This window comes from Eptatretus burgeri, chromosome 7 (genome assembly GCF_056783735.1).
Source record: "Eptatretus burgeri isolate ZD-2024b chromosome 7, Ebu_testis_v1, whole genome shotgun sequence".
NCBI lineage: Eukaryota > Metazoa > Chordata > Myxini > Myxiniformes > Myxinidae > Eptatretus > Eptatretus burgeri.
In genome coordinates this window covers 37,437,488-37,448,687 of record NC_140967.1, presented here as the reverse complement: position 1 = coordinate 37,448,687, position 11,200 = coordinate 37,437,488, and the positions used below count along the sequence as shown (strand labels likewise).

Genomic DNA, 11,200 nt, shown 5'->3' with positions numbered 1-11,200 from the left:
GGTCTCGGCGTGCGTGTGTCCGTCCTTCCTTACCTCTGTCCCTCCGTCTGTCCAGATATGTGACTTTATGTCTATTTTATCTACACACTGTACTATTGGAATGTACCTTTCGACCCTTTAGACTGCTGAGACCCCTTAGACCTTTGAAGACCCTCTAAGACCCTGAAGACCCAAAAGCCTCCAAAGACACTGAAGACCCCAAAAACCCTGAAGACCCCAAAGACTCTGAAGTGCCAAAAGAGCCTGAAGTCTCCAAAGACCCAAAAAACCCCAAAGTCACCAAAGACTCAAAAGGACCCTGAACACCCGGAAGACCCAAAACACCCAAAACATCCAAAGACCCAAAAAGATGCTGAAAACCCAAAATCCCCAAAGACCAAAAGTCACAAAAGACCCCAAAACCCCAAAAGGCCCAAAAGACCCCTTAAGACCATTTAGACCCCTTTGACCTTAACACCATTTGGACCCCTTACACCCTTCAAACAGATTAGACAGCTGAGACCCTTGACCACTTAGACCACTTAGACCTGATATCACAAATAAAATTTAAAATAAACATAATATCACCAATATTACAAATTAATTTGTAGAGAAGAAATGTTTGTATTATGATTGATATAAATCATGCCAACATCGCAAATCTGTGACATCAATCTCTGCAATGAGGGGTGGAGAGGTGAGCATAGCAAGCTGATCCACGCTAGTTTATTATAATGTGAATTGTTCTCCATCCCAGCTCAGTTGACCTCTTCTTAGCCATTCCAATGAGCCGTCTTTGGCTATGCCCAATCTGTCCAACCCTTTGTGTTTTCTATCCTCCCTGCTCTTTTATCCTTCTCCCTGTTGTTGGTGTATATTTGCTGCTATTTCACTTTTGCAATCATTGTGGCTGTGTTCGTTGCTGTTTCGGTTTCATGTGTGACATCATCTTCTATTGGCACCTTTCTTTGTGAATGTTTTGCAAGTTGGTTTAAGGATACCTTTTCTACTTTGCTATCTTCATGTTTGCGTACAAATTTGATTTGGTAGTCTGTTGAACTTTTCATGTTCTCAGCCGACATGATATTTGTCACTTTGTGCACTCAGCTGAGCTCCATCAGGCAGCTGTCTCCTTCTCGTCTCGGCAGGTACATTCTCTGGATGCGGAACATTTTTTGGATGGTTAGGAATTTCCTTGTTTTGATATCTTGCTTATTGATTTCCGATTGTGGTTTGTTTATTATTCCGCAGCTGTATTGGAATACTGGGTCCGTTGGTTTATGGCTTAGATTTTGTATCTTGGAGAAAGGTATGTTTTCAGGATCAGCCTTGTTCTATGTAGGTGTTCTTTGGCAATTGTTTTTCGCATTTGTTTGTGACCTCCAGCATTTGGTAGTTCTCTTCTTCTTCGAGATATTGTGTGATGCTTCATTTTCCAGCTGCTGTATTGTTGTATTGAGGTAGATTTTTTTTTTTTATTGTCAATTTATGTTGGTTTACCTTGTACGAATGTGCACTTGGCAAACTTATCCAGGCAAAATTCCATTTTAATCTTGTCGGATTTCTCTTTCATTAATTAACCTCCGCCATCGAAGATCGGAGGTTACTGTTTTCACCCCTTTCTGTTTGTTTGTTTGTTTGTTTGTTTGTGAACAGTATTACGGAAAAACTCCAACGGATTTCGACGAAACATGGTGGGGGGGTTAGGTCTGGTCCAAGGATCATGCCATTAGATTTTGGACTTGGTCCAATATCCAATATGGCCGCTATGGTGGCCATTTTGAAAAAATATTTGAATTTTTTTTTTTTTGCATTTCTACATGTTTTAAGTGATTTCCAACCCTCCCCCCCAAAAAAAAATTGTTAGAAAAAAAAAATATTTTTGCAACTTTTTTTTTCAACAAAATTTCGATTTTTTTTTTTGCATTTCTACATGTTAAAAGTGATTTCCAACAAAAGAAAACATGCCAAAATTATAATTGTGGCTGATTTTGGAACTTCAGGTGGATATTCCCATGTAAAATCAATTTCTGTCTCAAAGAATCTCGTTATGACGAATGAATTGAGTATGTAAAAGTAAAAGGGAAAGTTGCAAACTATAACTCTGTGAGCACTGTTGACGTCAAATTGAATGAATAGGATATCAGGTTCACTTGAGTGACCGAGCAGTATTGGTGGCGGAGGTTTTGCACTCTACCGAGTGCTCCCCCTCAAGTTTCAGTTGTTCTGCTAATTTTTCATCAATCGGTGCAAAGAGCTTTAAATCATCCATGTACAGTAGACGTGTCACCTTTCTTGTCTCTTTGAATGCTCTCTAATTGGATGTTAGGTGTATCCATGTTCTTGCTCATTAATGAGGTTGCTCAGTGGGACAAGAGCCAAGCAAGACAGGAGCGGGGAAAGGCCATTACCATGGAAGATCCCGCGTCATATCTTCACCCCTGGTACTTTGATCTTTCCTTCCGAGTGCTATAATATCAATGTGGTAATCTAAAACTCCATTGCTTTCTCAATCAGTTTGGTTACTTTGGTGTTGATCTTGTACACTTGTATGCATGTTATCATTCATGAATGTGGAACACTATCAAAAGCATTTTTGTGGTCTATCCAGGCTGTGGACAATTTAGTTATTCTCAGTTTACAGTTTTCAAGTATGGCCTTGTTTAGTATTCGGTGATCTGTTGTTCCGTAGCATCCTCTCTTACATCCCTTCTGTTCTGCCACATGCCTCCTTGTTGTGTTAGGTAGTGGTACATAGTTTCTGTGATGATTCTCGTTTACTCAAGTAAATTGGCAGGGACTGTAAGCTGATCTCCCTCAGGACTGATCTCCCATTTCTATTGCCCCTGATGTTAACTCGGCCTGGGAATTCTTTCAGAGAAACCTGCTCTCTCTCTCATGCACAGATTTGTCCCATCTCATCTTCAATTATCCTATGCTTCTTCCTGCCCACGGTACACTGAATCCTGTGGTGAGGGAGTTTCTCGAAACAACTTGCTTTCTAATCCTGGAAGGCTAATCTGACTGAAGGCAATCTCAATGCACTCCAAAAAGCCTACAACAACTGTGTGTCCACTCTTAGGAGAGTCAGAAAACAACATCTGTCCAATCCCAAGATTGACCTTTCAAACTTTACTCCCTCCTCTAAAATCTGGTGCTGCATTAAGTCTGTCTCTGGTGTATGCTCCCCTTCCATCCCTTCCCTCTCTCCAAATGGCACCATAGCTGGCTCTGCTCGCGAGAAGGCTGAATGCGTCAATTCTGTGTTTGCTTCCAAATCTTGTGTCCCCATCCTCTCACTCTTGGTACCCTTCCTTCCCTGTCACACCCAACTGCTCCTGGACTCTGTGTCGCTTGCTCCTGAGAAGGTGGAGAAGGATATTTCAACCCTCAACTCTGACTCTGCTAATGGACCGGACGGCATCAGTTCACATGTCCTAAAAACCTGCTCTGCTGCTCTTGCACATCATCTCTCTGCTAATTTGTTGTTGCCTGATCTTTGATTTATTTGATTTCTATGCAATTCCATACCCCTGGTCCAATCTCCACCAAATTTTGCATTTGTGTTGGGGGTTCCCAGGACCAGGTCACAGGTGCAATCCCCTTTTGAGGATGGGAAGCTGACTTGTGATTTTTCCCCTCTATGGCTGGGCCAATCTCCACCAAATTATTCATTAAGTCCTCTTTTATCCAGAGCAAATTGCTATCACTAATAATGTAAACTAGCCGAAACCCCGTCACAGATGGATTCTGTTCCATGAGCCCAATATGACAACCAGTGGCGGCTCTTGTAAGAGCCGGATCCCAGTCGATGTACTCCATGGCCTTACCTAATGAGGCCCACAAAACATCCTTGTACACGACATTTTTGGTGTACACTTCTCTTTTTTAGCCGCGTCAGGTTGCTAATGCTGGCTCTAAGAGAGCTCCGCGTTGTTCTTCTTCTTCTTGTTGTTCTTCTTCTACTTCTGGTGAAGACAAAACCTTTATGACGCGGCTCTTGGACACATTTGTCCTTGTTAATTTTTGGACTCCGGTTTTCACTGTCGGTCGCACAAATTATGACCACACAAATATGACACTGAATTTTTTTCGACTCAAAATAGTTACATATGACATAGGTCATAGGACACAGGACACACAGATACGTACCAAATATGAGGTGTATGAAGTCTCTAACGTGAGACCTTAACCCGGGTAGGGATTTCGATGACGGGGCTGTGACGTTTCATCATGGAGTAAGGTATTCATTTGCTAAGGATTTTTTGGACGAAAAGTGTTTATTCTGCTTCAGAGTTGAAAGTTGACTATTGCCACGATGTGCGATGCACTCTTACAGGTACGAAGTTTCTTTCAGTCCAGGTCACAGTACCGAGAAAAACGTGACGAGACCGCTAGGAGGACCACAAAATAGGTCCTTCAGTATTAATATATAGATAGCACTTTTTTTTTTTTCCAAACCTTTCCTTATAACAGACTCGTCGATCCTTGTCACTTTGAGCTGACCCCTCTCTGAGTATGGCTTCAGCCTCAGCAGAAAGACTGCAGCTTACATGTCGTTCTTTTGAAAATTTCCTTTAACTTCAGCAATGTGTTTACTTTTTCAAGTTGACACTTTATTACCTCCGCCACCGAAGGTGAAGGAGGTTGTGTTTTCACCCTTTTCTGTCCGTTTGTTTGTTTGTTTGTTTGTTTGTTTGTTTGTTTGTTTGTGTGCAGGATATCTCAAAAAGTTGTGGACGATCTGGATGAATTTTGGTGGACACATTCGGTGAGTGACAAGGCTGAACTGATTACATTTTGGTGAAGATCCGAATCCACATCTGACTATGAGAATTTTAAAAGTGAATCTTCACCATTGAGAGAGCCAAAAACGACATATAGCACGATATCTCAAAAAGTTGTGGACGGATTTGGACGAAACTTGGTGGACAGATTGGGTGTGTGACAAGGACAAATTGATTCGATTTTGGTGAAGACCCAAGTCTGGATCTGGATACGCTAATTATTTATTTTTTTAAGTGATTCTTCACCATTGAGAGATCGGGTCAAAAAACGATATAGTCCTGTATCGCATGATATTTCAAAAATGTATTGGGCCCGATATGTTCTCGTGGATCAGGCATTACATGGCGGAGGTATGCGCTCTACCGAACACCCTTCTCATTCTAAAGTGCAACTGTCTTCGCATGACAACGTATCTTCGGGAAATTGCTCCCTACATGAACCCACCGAAGTGGAACTGAGCACCAGAGTCGCCATGCTATTCAGCTCTGATTTATGGTCACCGTGCTAGTTAGGCATTAATGAACCCTCATAGCCAAGTCTGCCTGGGAATGTGATTCAGCACAACAGCGGATCCATTGGCATTACTCCTTCGCCAACAAGACTCGCATAGTCTTTGCGTTTTCCCATTGGCATGCCTGCTCTCAGTTTTTCCCCAATACCATATCAGCTAAGCTGTGGGATGAATTGATCTGAAGGCAGATAAATGGAGTGGAAAAATTCTCGGGTCACAGCCACATTGGCCAAGCAAAACTCGGGCGTTTCTGTTCATATTTGCATGAGTTGTTGACGTTAGCTTCGCTTTCCCATGAAGCATAGTTAAATATTACAGCTTTGGTAATAAGTTCATTTTTCCAAGGACATTTGCAGCACACAGGAGCACTGCTTTGAGTGACTATGCGGTCTAAATTCCTCTGCTCGGCCAGCTCAGTAACCAGCTCGTTAAATACACCTATCATATTTGGTAACATCTACTAGATATCGCTCATTTTTATCAGGTGATGGTCCTTAGGATTTATTTTTCAGGTGTAGTTTTAACCTTGTATCGTGGCATGACTGGTAGGATAGCCAAGACTAGAGGTATATTCCTTAGCCTCTAAGCTGTCTCGCTAGCCTGTGTAAGAATCCCTACCCAGCTATAAACAGGCAGGGTGATTCATCAATGTGTGCAATCCCTCGGATGGACATTAACCGGGTGTCCCATCTGCCGGCATTATCTGGTGGCCATTAAATCCCTTAACACCATGTTGAATTGAATTTTATCTCAGAGTGTGGTTTTTGTTCGGACAACAGCTCCTCCTTCACCATAAACTAATTTACATTCGCAGGTTGTACCGATATCACATGTGAACAGCCATCTTTGGGTATGAAGGGCAACCATTATGATTGTATACATTTATGCATGGATGTTTGTATGTTTATATGATAGTGGCAAAGCCAGAATTTGTGCAAAAGGAGGGGGAAGGGGGAGCTCAAACAACTTGAGAAAAAAAGCATATCAACAATTTCACTCTATAATCTATATTGCATTGGGATTCTCTCATTCTCTCATTCTCTCATTCTCTCATTCTCTCATTCTCTCATTCTCTCATTCTCTCTCTCTCTCTCTCATTCTCTCTCTCTCTCTCTCATTCTCTCTCTCTCTCTCTCTCTCTCTCTCTCTCTCTCTCTCTCTCTCTCTCTCTCTCTCTCTCTCTCTCTCTCTCTCTCTCTCTCTCTCTCTCTCTCTCTCTCTCTCTCTCTCTCTCTCCCTTTTTTCTTTCCTCCCCCCCCCCCAACTCCGATGCAGGATACTTTACCATCCATTGGGACCATGCTCTATACAGAGCGTCGTTGCTGCCAAAGCAGTCTCCTGGGCTATTGAGCACAATCCTGGATGGGTCACCACTCTGACGCAGGAAACTCAAATGGCTCAATCATCCCAGCAAGCTGGTGTTCATTTTGCCGACCTCGAAAGGATGACAGGCTGAGACAACTCCACCTGCTTTTGATTCAATGGCCAAGTGGGATTTGAACTCTGGACCCGAGGATCCCAAACCCACCACCCTAATCATTAGGCCAACACCAGGCATATACTTGACCGAGTGTGCCGTAATTTCGTCAAGGTGCCGGCGATAGCTCGTCTACTCTTCAGCGAAGGACAGCGTGGGATCTTTAACATCCAGCAACAAATGCTAGCAGTCGGGGGGGCCCAGTATAACATCCATCCAAGGGACGGCACACACATGGCTGCCTCACCCTGCCTGTGAGACACCAGTATGACAGTTCATGGCTGGGTTGGAATTCAAATCCTGGATTGACATCTCAGAGGCGAGTGTGCACACCTTTCGGCCACCTTCCAACCCAGTAGTAGTTTTGTCATACGTAATGTTCTTGCATCAGTTATTTTTCAGCAAAAAGCCTTGGCTTGCTCTTTTCTCCTTACGGGTTGGTGTGTGGCCTCTGTGGCATCACCTCTTTGAATCAGTCCAACAATATGTCAGGTTAATGCCACTCCTTTATAACTACCTGGCTTCACATTTTCAATTTTAAGCTTTGACATGAGATGTTTACATGGTCCCTCTTCACTGCGACATGTTTCACTGAGCTCTTCTGTGAATTCCACCATTAGCAGACAATGTTCATGGATTTAAAAAAATATCATTCAACCTTCTTTGTATTGTGAAGGATCTAACATTGAGTGCATTTATTACTGTTATAACTTTGCTCACATGAAATGGGTCATTTTGATTTCCATTGTTGCATAATTTGAGAACATCCTTTGCGAATCTTTCTTGTTCAATTCTATCCATCCATGTTCAATTGTATCCCACTGTATGATACAGCTAAGTGTCTGCTCTTTCCTCCTGTGTTTTCCTCATAATCTCCAGGCAAGGACACCGACATCATAAATGATCTCTTTAGGATATTTGATTGGACTTTAAACATGCCTCGGAGAACGAAATCAAAACATCAATTGAGAAAACTCCAAAACGATTTTAGAGCAAGCCAGCCTTCTGTGCATGCTTTTTAACTTTGTAAAAATTTTTGCCTTCTAAAGCTTTACAAAACTTCAACTTGATATGCTCATACACACATAACTACAGTCAGAATTGCAGTCGTCAAAGGAACCCTGTGGCCAACATGGATTTAATCCCCTATTAGCATATAATGGTTGTGTAATAACAGGCGGCAATTGCTCATTAAACGTCGGCTCAAAAACTTGCATCTGTCAACCATGAACCCCGGGGCGCCCATGAAGCCAGAAGCTTTCTCAGGCTAATTGAAATGCGGATTGTGAATAGGCTCCACCTAGTAATAGCACATCACTGCGAGCTCACGGCACTCAGCTGGTAAGCCATGCCCACAGAGCCCTTACCAGATGCTGTGAAAAGTTTAGGCCTTTGTGTTGAAAAGAGCCTTATGGAAGCACTTCTCCACCATCTGTTGTTTTCCAAAAGTTGCCTCTGTCAATCTTGAACAAAAAAGATTAATCTATTTTTTTTTATTTTTAAATAGTTGTTTAATTTTTCTGTTTCGACATTACGGAATTGTGATCGATTTGCGATGAGTAAATACTGGTGATGTGAAGTAAGACTCTGGTGTAGTGGAAACTAAATGGATATGGACTTGTAGGGTATTGTAGAGCATATATTAATTATAATTAATCTATAAACTTTTTGAGGGGTTTCCATTGATGTCACCACTCAGTGCACACATCATTGGAGGCCATGTTTCGTGGCAAGCATTCCCATTGTATGACAATCATATCTTGTGGGTTTTTTCCCTTTTAAAAAGTGCTTATTACTTAAAAATAAAGTTTTTTTTTGAACTTTGAAATGCTTTTCACTTCTTTTTTTTTGTCCTATGATTATGAGAATACTCGTTATTTTTTTGCTCTTAGACATATTAGAAAGGACAATTCAAAAAGCATGTGATAATATGATTTTCTAACTTCATTGATTGATGAAAATTTCACAGCTAAGTCAAGAACAGAGTGTTGATCGTGGAAGAGTATCATAAAACTAATTCCACAAAAGTCATTTAAAGAGGATATTCGTTTTTTGAACTTTTTTTTTGAACTCTTTCTCATGATGCAAGTACTGTACAGGGTGATTATTTATTATTATTTTTTTTAAATTTGAGAACCCAAAATAATTCCCATACGCTAAAGACGATATCAGTGAGGAACCTAATATTTTACGTAAATGTAGCCTCATGTTACAGAAAGACATGATAATCCATACAATTGATTACCTGAAATGAAGTGCTGAAAGTGTCCACCACCATGTTGCAGATTCAAATTGATTCTTCGCACCATGCTCTCCGACACAGAATGCAGCATTTCTTGGGGAATATTACTGATTGTGTCACTGATTACTGTTTTTAATTCACCAAGAGTGCGTGGATTTGTAACGTACGCTATATCTTTCAAATATCCCCACAAAAAGAAATCTGGGGATCGAGGTGGCCACAATGACTTGGACGCTACACGGTCACCAAAGAGAAGCTTAAGTTTGTTCATGCTGTATTGCGAAGTGTGATTCGTGGCACCATCTTGCTGAAACCACCCTTGGTTGATTTCATCTTCTGTGAGGTGCCCAAGAAAGTCATGGATTATGTTGAAGTAATGTTCTGAGTTTACTGTTTCTAAGAAGAAAATTGGGCCAATAAGTCTTTGTCCACTTACAGCACACCATACACCTATTTTCATGGAACGCAATGGCCTTCCATGCGTTGCATAAGGTTGTTCACTTAGCCATAAATGAGTGTTTTATGAATTTACATGCCCAGAAAGATGAAATCATCTTTCTGTAACATTAGGCTGCAGTTACACAAAATATTATGTTTCGAACTGATGTTGTTTTTAGTGTATGGGAATTATTTAGGGTTTTCGAAAGAAAAAAAAAATCACTCTGCATCATAATCATAGAACCAAAGACAAAGATTTTGTGTAATCATTTTAAAACTGTTCAACTTTTTATGGATGCCATGTATGACTGCTATTGATCTTTCTCACTATCCTAGATCATTGAAACGGGATGCAAGAAAGACGCATCTCTCAACTATTTCCAACTACGTTGCACACGAGGGAGGTATTGACTCATGCGGTATTGTTTCTTTTCGAGGATGTGGCTTGTTTTGTGATTTGATGCACGATAACAAAACATTTTGAAGTTAAATAACTCTCTGCGTGCACAATCCCAGTATGTAGAGGTCGCAAATTTCTTCCAGACAGCAGTTCACTACCATCTCAGTTTGTCACCAATTCAAAAACATAATATTTTCTACTCCCATGAATCCTCCCCAAGCCCACCCCTTTCCAAATTTCCAATTTTCCCTTCCTGAGAATTTGTGACTGTGTACACGTTGTAACACCCCTTTCCCTCATTCTTCCCCACATCTCTTGTTTCTCCAAGTCTCCCTCCATTTTGTGTCTCACCACTCTTTTTTTTACTGTTCCTTTTGTTCTGTTATATCTTGATCTGTTCAATGTTCTAGCTCTTCCACGAGCCTCACCATTGTATAAAAAAGTGGTTTAACCACCATTTGGGCAGGAAGCTGCAATGCCATGACCTAACGATTCCACATATTTTGAGAGGTCTTTTGACTCACGAGCCAATGGTGAGTGGAATATCAGCCCGCACTTCAGCATTTTATAATATCTTAATCATATTAAATATCATAATATAACCCAAACTCGTATTAAAGCAATGTAATCATCCTCCAAAAATATGCAAACCAGTCCAATTGTAATGCAACAAGGCTGTAAAAGAGGATACGCAGACGGACTGCCAAAGGTTATTAAAAATAAAAGTCATCCTAAAACAGGGCAACTCAACCAAAACAGCAAACAGATAAAAGGATCTATCATTCGTGAGCATATGGTCCATACAAAAGATATACTGTATATATAGGCACAGCCATTTGTTTGTTTTTTTCCATTGTCATGGCTTTTTTTTGACAGTGCATTGCTTGTAAATATATGATATTTGTTTAAAAAAATGATCTTTAATTTCCAAACTGCACAATCGTCTCCCCAATGGTTAGACACAAATGTGCAAATAGTGGATGGGAGTTTTGCCCCGCGGTTTTGTTATGCTCGATGTTCGTTAGCATCTGCAATGACGGTATAGCTCAGCCATATTGATGGGAGAGGATTGAGGGTGCTGAGGGGCACAGGCCTTATTTGGAGGACCAACTTGCTGGTAAGGTAACGTGGGATCTGGACGTGAGGACCCTGCTTAAATTGATTGTCTCAGATGACGTCTTTGGTTGCTTAACAAATCATCGTAAGTTATCTGTGGCCTGTTGGCATCAGGGTCAAAGGTCGGCACGCGGGTCCAAGTAGCCCCCCGGGACCTGGCTGGCAAACCCATAACAATATACAGGTGGTAGACAAAAGAATGGAACCACTAATGTAAAGTCACTTAATAGGGCATTGGGCCACCATGTG

General features: G+C 41.2%; 1 long non-coding RNA gene across 5 annotated transcripts in view; it reads left to right on the top strand.

The window, feature by feature from the left end:
• LOC147023058 (uncharacterized) overlaps positions 1 to 8,583 on the top strand; it is a 20,925-nt gene extending 12,342 nt beyond the window's left edge. For 2 of the 5 annotated variants that reach the window (XR_015060000.1, XR_015059999.1), the window contains exons 2-3: positions 4,699 to 4,750; positions 6,554 to 8,583. This is a non-coding gene — a long non-coding RNA (uncharacterized LOC147023058). Of the gene's footprint in view, positions 2,424 to 4,698; positions 4,751 to 6,553 lie in introns of all 5 variants that reach the window. The other 3 variants (XR_015060002.1, XR_015060001.1, XR_015059998.1) reach the window with 2 other exon arrangements.
• The last annotated feature ends 2,617 nt before the right edge of the window (positions 8,584 to 11,200 follow it).